General features: G+C 42.7%; 1 protein-coding gene across 6 annotated transcripts in view; it reads right to left on the bottom strand.

Moving 5' to 3' along the window:
• bsna (bassoon presynaptic cytomatrix protein a) overlaps positions 1-12,376 on the bottom strand; it is a 72,136-nt gene that overhangs the window by 33,165 nt on the left and 26,595 nt on the right. The window lies entirely within an intron of this gene.

Raw genomic sequence — 12,376 nt, 5'->3', positions numbered from 1 at the left:
TGAGGTGGATGGTGAACGGAGAAAACTGGGCCAGGAGTGCGAAGGAAGCGAGAACAGAGAAGACACTATCAAAGATTAGTGAATTAGTGGAGAGACAAGATGTGAAAGGGAACAGTGGGGAGCAGAAGAAAGAGGGGCGAGAGGAACAAAAATGAGCAGTGTATTAGTTCTGCTTCAGGAAACGGGCACTTCCTGTTGAGAAGTGGGTGTGTGTGTGTGTGTGTGTGTGTGTCCGTATGTGTCTGTGTAGGGAAATCCTGCACTCTTTTGCTTTCTCTCTCTCTCTCTTTTCTGTAAGTAGACCGAGCATGCGTGTGTGTTCGAGCGTGCGTGTGTGTGTGTGTGTGTGTGTGTGTGTGTGTGTGTGTGTGTGTGTGTGTGTGTGTGTGTGTGTGTGTGTGTGTACGTGCTTGTATGTGTATATTAACCCTGACACCCAGCTCAGTGTGCTGATTCAGCCTCCGCACATGTGACCACTTTCTTTTTGCAACCACTGCAACCAAACGACATCTCGGGTCATTCTGCATTCACTATTCACTGGTTTCATTTGCTTGTTTAAGGAAGTTTGGCGATATCCAGATGTTCCAGAAATGGACAACAGTTCTTTTTGTGTGACTCAAACTATGGTATCATATCGTATCCTATCATACAATAGTATGAAAGCACATGAACTGCTCAAATAATCCAAACCGTTCTACGGCATTCGGTGCATTTTCGACAAAATCGCATGAAACGTTCATGAAAACACACTGTCATAGTATACAAAGTGTAATCATAGATTTGTTTTGATATTTATTTATTTATTTATTTGTATTAATCGACGAGTATGCACTACTCTCAGATATGTACACAAGTACAGTCATACCTCGGTTTTCGACCGTAATCTGTTCCAGAAGGCTGTTGGAAAAGTGATTTGTTCGAAATTCCGAACTATTTTATTAGCCCATGATAAGGGGCTAGTACACTATGCAGAAATAACAGTCAGATTTGCGAAAAACACAACAAACACGTCTGCTCACAACGAACGCTCCACAAGGAAGCGTCACTTCCTCGTGTAAGAAAGCCGAGAGGAGTCGAGTGGCATATTCGGGTTTGCTCGAAAACCAGTTTTTGGTCATAATCCGAGGTGTAAAAATCTCCAATTTTCTGGTCGAAAAACGATTTGGTCAAGAACAGAGACGTTCGAAAACCGAGGTTTGACTGTATGGTACAAGCATGAGCAGCATGCGGCTAAATAACACGTTTTTACAAACTACTGTGAAGCACAAATAGGGCTCCATTTTTCGTGCCCATTGCAAGTCTGGCACAAGGCGTGGTCTAAATCTGCATAGGGGCAGTAAGACTAAACTTTGGTATTTTCGCAGACCTGTGCGCGTGGGTGCAGCGTGGCACAATAAAAGAAGACCGTTTTGCATTGTGGCTGTGAACGAAGCTGATTTGCTGCCAATTGGAGCAACTCCTCTCAATTCCTTTAAATGCAGCGTTGATAGTTGATAGTCATTGACATGGAGGAAGAATAAACTGATCTGTTTGTGTCCTGAGGAAGTTTAATGGGCACAAAGTAACTTTACAAGGAAACTGCAAGCAGATAATCATGGGCAGATCGTGTTAAGTTGGCTCGGGAAATCACAGAACTGTGAAGTGGGCACTTGGATTGGCCTTCCACTTGGATCATTCATTTCCATGTGTACCCCTAAGTACTGATAAAAATTCACGCTAATCATAATATTGAACAAAAATAACATGTATCAACTGAAATCAGTCATTTTGACAGCCCTTTAATTGAACAAATATTATTACATGGCTATTTCCTGAGGGCACGGCAGAAATACTTCCTTGTGAAAATGACAAAACCATTGCTTAGCCTTTTTTCATCATCCAAACATAGAAAAGCTGCCGGTGAGATTTAGCTGCACCAGCAAATCCGCAACGTAATTGCCCCCGGGGGTCGTGGACCAGGGTGTATACAATCACGTCAAACATATTTCATGGTTTGTGACAACACAGCTGGGAAATGAGGTGAGCGGTCAAATGTGAGATGAGATAAAGAAGGCGGGACATTAGATGACACGCACGACAGAAAAAGGGGAAGAAAAGCACGAAAATTAGACAGTGACATTAAAAATGGCTGAATACTGTGGACATGGATGAAGACGTAAACATACCAAATCTACAGGACACTATAGAGTGGTTACACACAACAGCTTATATCCTTCCCTTGACTCTGTCCGTTGGGGCAATAAAACTACCATCAATTCTTCTGGAGATTTACTGAAGCTAAACACACACACACACACACACACACACACACACACACACACACACACACACACACACACACACACACACACGCACGCATGCACACATCCATTCACTTTATTGATTAGTGCCCAGAGGAGCACCGTCATTTTGAGATGGAATCTAATCTAGTCGGAGTCCAAGAAGGATGGAATAAATAACACATTGTTTCTAGTCTTGGTGGTCGACGGTAGGTTTTTTTTTTTTTTCGTTGAAGCTGTCCATCAAGACTGCAAACTTTTTTATTTTTGCAAATATAGACAACTTACATTGGAATTTAGAGGAGTTTTTATAAAAACAAAAAGCAAACAAAAAACAACAACCACAATAAAATACAACGCAGACCTGTGATCATCCCAATTAGTAATGCTTGTAAAAAAAAAAACAAAAAAAAAAACAAAAAAAAAAAACAAGCCTTTGGGCTTGGTTTGACTTCTATAAAAGTGGCTTACAACATCTTGACATGGCAAAATGTTGGGGAACGTCTGACACAGGCAACCTTGTTGTTTCATCATGGGAAAAATTGTTTCACCCTTTAGTAGGCAAGTGACAGAACAAGTTCTGACAATAATAAGAGATATCATTAAAACTTGCATGCAAAGAGTTTGAAGACAAGAGTTATTTCTGCGGCTAAAAAGTGTCTATTTCCGCTTAAATCGAGGTCATGTACAGTAAACCCACACAAACAGTTATCCTCACAAGGGTCGTAGGCGTGCTGGAGCCTATCCCAGCTGTCTTGGGGCAGTAGGCGGGCGACACCCTGAACCGGTTGCCAGCCAATCGCAGGGCACACAGAGACGAACAACCATCCGCGTTGACAATCACATCTGGGGACAATTTCAAGTGTTCCATTAACCTGCCAGGTATGTTTTTGGAACGTGGGAAGAAACCGGAGTGCTTGGAGAAAACCCACGCAGGCATGGGGAGAATATGCAAACTCCACACAGGAAGGTCGCAGCTGGAATCGAACCCTGACCCTCTGCACTTTGAGGTGGATGAAATAGTGTCCAGTGCTAACCAGTCGACCACTGTGCCCCCTCCTTTGGGATCAATAAAGATAAATAAATAAACCTAAAAATCACCATTTTAAACAATTACATGCAAATGACAAAAGAATGTTGATGAATATGGCAAATTCCTTCTTGTTGAGTAAGATCATGTTTCGGGAACATGAGAAGAAGCTGGAGCACCCCGAGAACGCCCACTAAGGCACAGGCAGGACAAACAAACTCTACACAGGAACACCTGAGCCAATATTCAAACCCACAACCTCAAACTATGAGTATTACGTGTTAACCACTATCCCACCGTGATGTCCTTGATTAAACAATTAAAACAAAATCAATGCTCTTTACTCTTTATATAAGATGCAGTTTGAAGAAATGACCCTCAAATTGAATTTTAATTTACAATCTATGAAAATTGAGACTTTATCATGTATACAGAACATAAACATAGAATATAATGTACATGCTTATTTTCATATATTTAATTTTTTTGGGCATTACTTCCTGTACAAAATCCCGCCATTCGCCGCAGCGCACATCAGCACCATGGAGAGAGGCAAACGCACTGCCGTCGCTACCACATCTCAGCAGCAGGGGGACAGCTACCTTGTCGGTGATTGGACTGCACTAGCAGGAGTAATTGTCGAAGATAAGCGGAGGAAACGCTCTCATTGACAAACCACGTCGTGTGCGCGCGTGTGTATGTAAAATCTAAAGAAGGAGGTGCAGAGAGAGAGAGAGAGAGAGAGAGAGAGAGAGAGAGAGAGAGAGAGAGAGAGAGATAGAGATAGTGGAAACAGCAGTTGAATACAAACACCTCGGCTTCCGGTTGCAGCTGGATTTTTCTAGTTCTACACGTTCACACACACGCACGCACGCACGCACGCACACGCACGCAGGAGAACACCATTGAGAGGCGAATCAGTTCGACCCATGTGATCATGCGTCGTCATCAGTTGGATGTCCCTGTGAATACAATACATGTATCCTCTCCTGGTGTGCTGACGGTGACATCGGATGCAAGCTAGAGCCCTCAATTATTTACATTTGTCTTCATTTTGAAGACCCCGCATGTCCACATGATTCAGACATGTAACCATGAATGAATTTGTGGAAGTGAAATAGCTGAAGTCATTTCGACTTATCATCAACCCCTCTTCCCCTGCATCATGGTAATGTCCGATTCACGTGCAATGGGTCGTGCAGTGGTTCGCTTGTCTGACTTCTGTGCAAGCAACTTAGGTTCATTTCCCGCTCAATGATTGTTTGAATGGGAGTGTGGATGTTTGTCTGCCTGGCTTTCCCCGTCACCTCTGAGCGGGACATTGGATGGATCAATGTTTCCCATTTTCGTGGTCAAAGATGTATTCATATCGCCACACGCCATACTCTATGTCACAGATGTCAAACTCAAGGCCAGATCTGGCACCCCCACATCATTTTATGTGGCCCGCGAAAGCCAATAAAAGATCTCAACTTTCATGATGCTTCCTAAAATCGCCACCCAAGTTTCAAATTCTCATTTATCATAAATAAGAGTGATACTGTAAGCACTTTCTTGTTACCAAACCCCTCATTACAGTAACTTAAACAATTGCCGAATAAACCGTTATTCTTGACTTCCTTATATGGTTTCAGTCATAACGGCCCTCCAAGGGAAACTAACTCACATCTGTCCCGCGACAAAAATGAGTTTGACACCTTTGCTCTATATCAATGGATGTCAAAGCAACTGCGGCAACAGTTAAGAGTATTCTCGTAAACAATCATCCACTCAATCAGGAGCAGCAGGGAGCTAGACGAAAATCCAGGAAATAGATCCAGCCCGGCGTAGCCCTCAAGTTAATCTCTGTCTCTCTCGTTGCCGGACCTCTGAACTTTTCTCCATCGCTCACTCACTGCTTAATTCGTTAAGCTCACTCTATCAGATTTGCTCTGTGTCTCCCAGTCCAGTCATCGTGTGAGTCATCCGCTTGATTTCTCTCATTTCTCAATCCTGCACTTTCCATCTCGTTTCCCTCCATGGCCACCGGCTGCCGCCAAATTTAGTAAGGAAAGAAACCAATGGGTGGCATTTTTCACTCAGAAGAAACATAGTGGTTCTAAAACGATGAAAAGTGCCACCTTAAAAATGACTTTGCTCTACGAGTACTCCTATTATGACAAACGAGAAAATAAAGTAGTGCAGTAGGCCCAAGAGCTGTCACGTATATTTAATATTTTTGGTAGCCTTTGTAACATGATGCACAGCTTGAACATTAGTTCCGTGTTGTATAGGAAAACAAAACACTTAAAAAAATAATAATTCAAGTGAAATAAAAATGGTACTCAAATATTAAATGGACTGTAAATGTGCTGGACTTGAAAGTTAAAGACAACTGAAAGATACTTCACAAATGTTCTGGATTGAAAAAAAGCAAGTTTTAAGCGACTATAATATGATGCGCAGTTTGAACATTTAATTGAGTGATTATTTTGCTTCCCACTAGAGGGAGCCCACATACCGCAAGTGCTAAGAATGCCACACTTTGAGAATCACTGACGGGTAAAGGGAACTGGAAAGATGTGTGATTCACACACAGACAATTTTAAGTGTGTGTCAGTGTGTGTGTGTGTGTGTGTGTGTGTGTGTGTGTGTGTAACAATTCTGCATGTTAGTTTTCTCTGCGTGAGCATATGCTTTCCTCTTGCAGTGTTTGCGTGAGTGTGACAGGTTAGTAGCTGTCAGCAATGTCAGGGATCACCAGTGTGAAAGGGTCTGACAGGTGATTGGCAGACAGTCTAGCAGCAGCATTCGTCCTGGCAACCACTGACGACATTGTCAGACTGTCAATGTGAGTCGTTTCAGATCTTTTTTTTTTTTCTGGATAGTCAACTTACATTTGCAAAGTCGTACCCTAAACGTGCTCCTTGCGACCCTGACAGCCTCACAAACCAACGCAGTACAAGCAGGCCAAGCAATTTATAAAGTACTCCAAAACAGTAAGACAAAAACGTTCGTGGAACCATTTGCTAATTTACAGCATTAAATGGTGTCCATATTGGAACCTTCAGACCGCCATGAGGAAGTAGAAGAAGCTAGCTGGCGGATCAATATAATGTCGTATATTCATAATTAATACTTAATGTAATATTTTTTTAAAAGTATTTGTGCTTTTCATTTTTAATCTGAGGCAAGTGGGAGCAGCAGAGCTGCACCTAAAGAACTGGATGAGCACCGTATGAACATGAACGTCAGGATTTTTTTTACAAGGGGGAGGTCTGCACTCCACTAAGTGCTATTATGCTTTGTTTTATAATTTTCATTTTTGTGGAGCTTCTCCTTTAGGGACAAATTACAATTTTATAAGTGGGGTACTGTATGTCAATTCTACTATAAATTTCCATTTAGGGTTAAACGGTGAAGTCGTTCGCCAGATTACATGAGTCATTTACCATTTTCGTACAATATTGTGAGTCACCAGGGAGTGCGTTTTCATTTAAAGATCAGGCTTGGTATGACGCAGGTACTATATGGGTGAACCCTTTTAGACGCATGCACGCACGCAGAATTCCAATTGATGACTCACAAACTCATCCGCCTTTCAATGCTGCTTTGAGAAGAAGAAAGGCAGATCAGTGTGTTGGTCTTTGATATGAACACCCGCAGGGAGACAGGAAAAGGCTGTGTGGGGGCAGAGACACAAAAGACCACCGTCTCTTTTCTTTTTTTTAGATTTTTTTTTTTAAAGCACAATTTACAACCATGCTTGGGTGCAGCGAGGCACTTGAAGTCACTCCACCTGCTAAATTTTCCCACCGAGCCTCCACAAAATGTCTGCTGCGTTCAGCTAGAGAACTTCCTTGAAACAATTTTCTTCTGTCTAACCTGCTGACAGAGTACATGAAAAGCTCAAGGGCTTTCCTGACACCAAACCGCATGTACGCTCGGTATGAATAACGCCTATGTTGAAAAGAGCCATTATTTTGCCATTTTCCATTCATGTTTTGCGTTACCATGACGACCAGGGGTGGAGTTTGGAGGTGGCTACTACTTGGAAGTCATGGACTGAGGCAGACCCATCCATCCATTTTCCGATCTGCTTTATCGTCACAAGGGTCGCGGGGGTGCTGGAGCCTATCCTAGCCGTCTTCGGCTGAACCGGTTGCCAGCCAATCGCAGGGCACACAGAGACAAACAACCATCCACGCTCACACTCAAATCTCGGGACAATTTACAGTGTTCAGTCAGCCTGCCATGCATGTTTTTGGAATGTGGGAGGAAACCAGAGTACCCGGAGAAAACCCATGCAAACTCCACACAGGAAGGCCTGAGCCACGATCGAACTCACAACCTCTGCACTGTGAGGTCGACGCGCTCACTGCTGGACCACCGGGCCGCCTGCACTGAGGCCCTGATTTGAGAATTCTACTTTAAAAACAAAACAAAACAAAACAAACAAAAAAAAAAAACACTGCAATGTGCGCTTCATCGTAAAAGCATGTCGAATGTTAATTTGTGCTTGCATCCAGTGTTTTCACAGTTACTTAAAAAAGAAAACGAAATTGCCACGGATTACTTCAGTTGAGTTATTTTACTGATTACTTGATTTTAAAAGTAACTAAGTTCGATTATAAGTTACTTTATTAGTTAACTGTCAGCAGATGCCGACCCCACTTGACATAAAAATGATACCTCTCTCACTGGTTTCTCGTCCGCAAAACGATATAAATATGTCTCTGGTTTATTATCTAGGCTACATTAAATAATATCTATAGTCCTGTATTTCAAACCTGTTCATCACGCGTGGTGGCAGTTACCTCTTTTGGGTCACCTGATGCTTTTCTCACGGGATTTGCATTTGCAATTACAGGATGCTGTTAGTTTAAAGCCAATAAACAGGAGATTAATTAAGCATCCTGAATCAGCATTTATTGGATGAAGTCAAGGCCGCTCAACAGCTGCGGGCATTAAAAACAAAAAAAAAAAAAGAGAGAGAAAATTGTTCTTTTTACCTCCGAAATCCCACTGAGGGAATTCCTCACATTCCTCGGCAGCATCGTCCCCTCACCTTCAGGATTCAACTGTCTCAGAATCACACATGGTGTTCCTGTGGGGGCCTGCCATTTTGGTGTGTGTGTGTGTGTGTGTGTGTGTGTGTGTGTGTGTGTGTGTGTGTGTGTGTGTGTTTGTGTGTGTGTGAGATGGGGGGGGGGGTGGATGCATTTAATCATCTACATAGCCCAAGGCATCTCTCCACCATGACCCACTTAAAGCCAAAATGACGAAGAGAGTGAGAAATAGGGAAAAGTGGGACATTAAAAGTAGACATCTTCGAGGTACTGCACGCACACTCTCGCAAAAAGTGCATGATGGCCCTATCGATGTTTACCTTGCAGAGCTGCTTGCGATTTCTCGTGCTCTGATAGACAAAAGTACAGTTGCTCACGCGTCCATGTTTTGCATGTCCTGATCTTTAGAAGCAAAGATCCTGAGCTCTTCGTGGGTTTTCTCCGGGTACTTCGGTTTCCTCCCGCATTCCAAAAATATGCATGGCACGTTAGTGGAACACTCTAAATTGTCCCTCGGTATGAGTGTGAGCGCAGATGGTTGGGAATCACATGTGGTACGCGGAATATAAGATGTTAATAAAACTATAAATAAAACTGGTTAATGCAAGGAGATAATGGTGAATACTGTGAAGTCATAATGTTGAAGGGCAGCACTTGATTAACCGCATGTTGTCTCTGCCAATAACGGAGGAAGAAGTGCACGTAAGAGAGATTTTTTTCTTTTTTGTTTCTAAATATAAAATGCCCTTGAGACGAAGTGCCACCTAAAAAGAGCAGAGCTTAAATACTAGTTGAAGAGTAAAAGGAGGAGGTGGAGGAGAATGGCGGCGTAACTTTAGAGAGCCCAGAATTTACATAGAAATAGAAACGATTTAAGTGTAATACTTAAAAATACTTCGAGACTTACAAATAAATAAAAGGTGCATTTAAAAATATATATATCTATCAAAGTAATGCTCATCTTAACCAGTAGTGTGACTCATTTGAACAGCCTGAAATGACATTTTACACTCAGCACTAAAGGTAAATAAATAAAGCGCATGGACCGGGTAGACGTCATTTGCAGAAGCTGGTCTGAGACGGAGAGCTTTGCACGCAACTTCAGACGTCATATGCATGCTAAATATTTGAACTTATAGTGCGGTGGATCGGGAAGACTAGACATTTACCTGTACATAAAATTGTAATTCGGTTTCTCTTAATGATAACGAAACAATTTACCACATTAAATTATTGATCTTTTATATGAAATTGCCACTGGTCTGTTGGGTCTTTGTTGAAGTAAAAAACAGCAACAATGAAAATCCTGTATAAAACACGGGTGTCAAACTCAAGGCCCGGGGGCCAGATCTGGCCCGCCATACAGAGACGAACAACCATCCGCGCTCAAACTCACACCGAGGGACAATTTAGAGTTTTCCATGAACCTGCCATGCATGTTTTTGGAACTGGGAAGAAACCGGAGTACCCGAAGAAAACCCATGCAGGCACAGGAACATGCAAAATCCACACAGGAAGGCCGGAGCCGGGATCAAACCCACGACCTCTGCACTGTGAGGTCGACGCGCTAACCACTCGAGGGCCGCCCTCTATTGTTATGATTATTATTATCATCATCATCATCATCATCATTGTTTTCATGTATTTACAATATGTAAAACACTTTATTTAAGTTGTGGTTGTTTTATTTAAATTTAAAGGTCGCCATAAATAAAATGGAGTGAAGTTGGGTTGCAAGGAAGGAGAGCAAAGAATGTGGAGTTGCTGTATTATTAATTGTCGCAAGATGTCCTGAAGTAGTGGAGGGAAGCGTTGGTCCATTAGGAGCAAGTTCCTTCTGTGGCTCCCACTCACTCTTTTTTTTTTTTGTGTGTTTTTTTTTTTGTTCAAATTTCTTTCTAAATGTCGCTGCGTAATTTACCGCATTCTGACTTGATCCATCGACCGATATTTAAAAACAATTCTTTCTTTTTATGTCCATTCCCACAGCACCTTTTCAAAAGCTCGTTGACCAGCCACACACTAACGATATGATGATATGTCACACACAGTTCACGCGCATTGAGAATTTATCCAGGTAGAGCTGGTGCAGGAATAATTGGGAAGACGGCACCAGCAACAGCTGTGAAAGCTGGAGTGACAGACTGGCCCAAAAAATGGCCTCATTCAGTCACCCACCTCCCCCAATCCCCTCCCCCGCCGTACCTGCTTATGCAGTGCACGCGGGCGCACGCCCGTGCATGCGCTTGCGTCGTCATTTAGATTCATCTTTCCGTTGGCGTGGGCATATGCAGTTGTGCACCACAGCTTCTATGACCGCGCTGAATTGTGACATGAAAGATCATGCATTATTTACTGGCAAATGTTGGCTTTTTTTTTTTTGCAATGGTTTGTTTACATTTCTTGGTTCATGCACCCCCACTCCATGAAGTTAGTGGAAGTTTTTGGCAAAACACACTCTAAAGTCAGGAATAAACTCTAAAAAGCCGGCTAAACGAACCACAGTAAACCCGATGACTCTTTACTTTTCTGTTTCAGGAGACACCGCCACCTTTTTAATATTTCATCTTTCCCACTATTTATATTTTAAAAACTGCCATGAATTATTGAGAACATCAAGTGCAACCCTTCGTATTTGGCTGTCGCGCAGCGTTCTTGTCTTTTGCAAACCAACAGTCATCTGCACTGTCATCTTAAAGAGTTCGATTCTTTCGTAGCTATCCCCAATGTTGTGAACAGCAAGTTACGGTACTGTGTGTGTGTATTACAGATACCAGTTACTGTTTTGGAATTAATGCAAATAATTATCCATCTCGGCGGCCCGGTGGGCCAGTGGTTAGTGCGTCAACCTCACAGTGCAGAGGTACCGGGTTCAATTCCAGCTCCGGCCTCCCTGTGTGGAGTTTGCATGTTCTCCCCGGGCCTGCATGGGTTTTCTCCGGGTACTCCGTTTTCCTCCCACATTCCAAAAACATGCATGGCAGGCTGATTGAACACTCTAAATTGTCCCGAGGTATGAGTGTGGGTGTGGATGGTTGTTCGTCTCTGTGTGCCCTGCGATTGGCTGGCAACCGGTTCAGGGTGTCCCCTGCCTACTGCCCGAAGACAGCTGGGATAGGCTCCAGCACCCCCCGCGACCCTAGTGAGGATCAAGCGGTTCGGAAAATGAACGACCCTTGTGAGGATAAAGTGGTTCGGAAAATGAAATGAATGAATGAATTTGAGCACATTTGTTATTTCTGAAGTGTGTCTCAAACTGGTAGCCGAAAAACAATCCAGCATTGCGTACAATGGCTTGCGAAAGTATTTGCCCCTGTTGGGCTTTTTGACCTTTCGTCACATTTCAGGCTTCAAACATCCATCCATCCATTTTCTGGTCCGCTATATTTTATTTCTGAAGTGTGTCTCAAACTGGTAGCGCTTCGCATTAATCGCAATGCAAGAAGCATTCTCTCAGGCTTTAAAAATGTTGGTGACCCTTGGTTTACAGGATAAACATTATATTCTGTATATTTTTGTTGTTGTTGACAACTACACATCATATATAATAATTTAATTTTTATAGATAATGACTGATGAATGTCTAATTTTGTGACATACAGCTGCTGTCCGTCTTCCCTTTTTATTTCTCTACCTAACACACACACACACACACACACACACACACACACACACACACACACACGCAGATGCACACAATTTTTTCTCGGTCTAAATAACATTAGCAGCCAGCAGTAGTAGCTAAATATAACCCCATGCATTATCTTTAGGTCTATCTCTAGGCAGTAACACAGTACAGTAGCACGACCAACTGTATTCCCCGAAGACCCTGAAGGCATCATGCCGACTCAATGCAAACGAGTCATTTTCAATCTGCTTGTCTGCACGAGTCAGACGCTTCCTTTTTCCCCATCAGTTGATGATAGCCACTGAAGGTGCACCCTTTTGCAGATCTTCCGCCTCCAATTTTATGAATGAATGTGACCTTTCTTTGTTACTTCCCCATTTGCTTTTCATGG

This window comes from Hippocampus comes, unplaced genomic scaffold (genome assembly GCF_001891065.2).
Source record: "Hippocampus comes isolate QL1 unplaced genomic scaffold, H_comes_QL1_v1.1 scaffold1, whole genome shotgun sequence".
Taxonomy (NCBI): Eukaryota; Metazoa; Chordata; class Actinopteri; order Syngnathiformes; family Syngnathidae; genus Hippocampus; species Hippocampus comes.
This window is presented reverse-complemented; position numbering and strand designations above follow the sequence as displayed.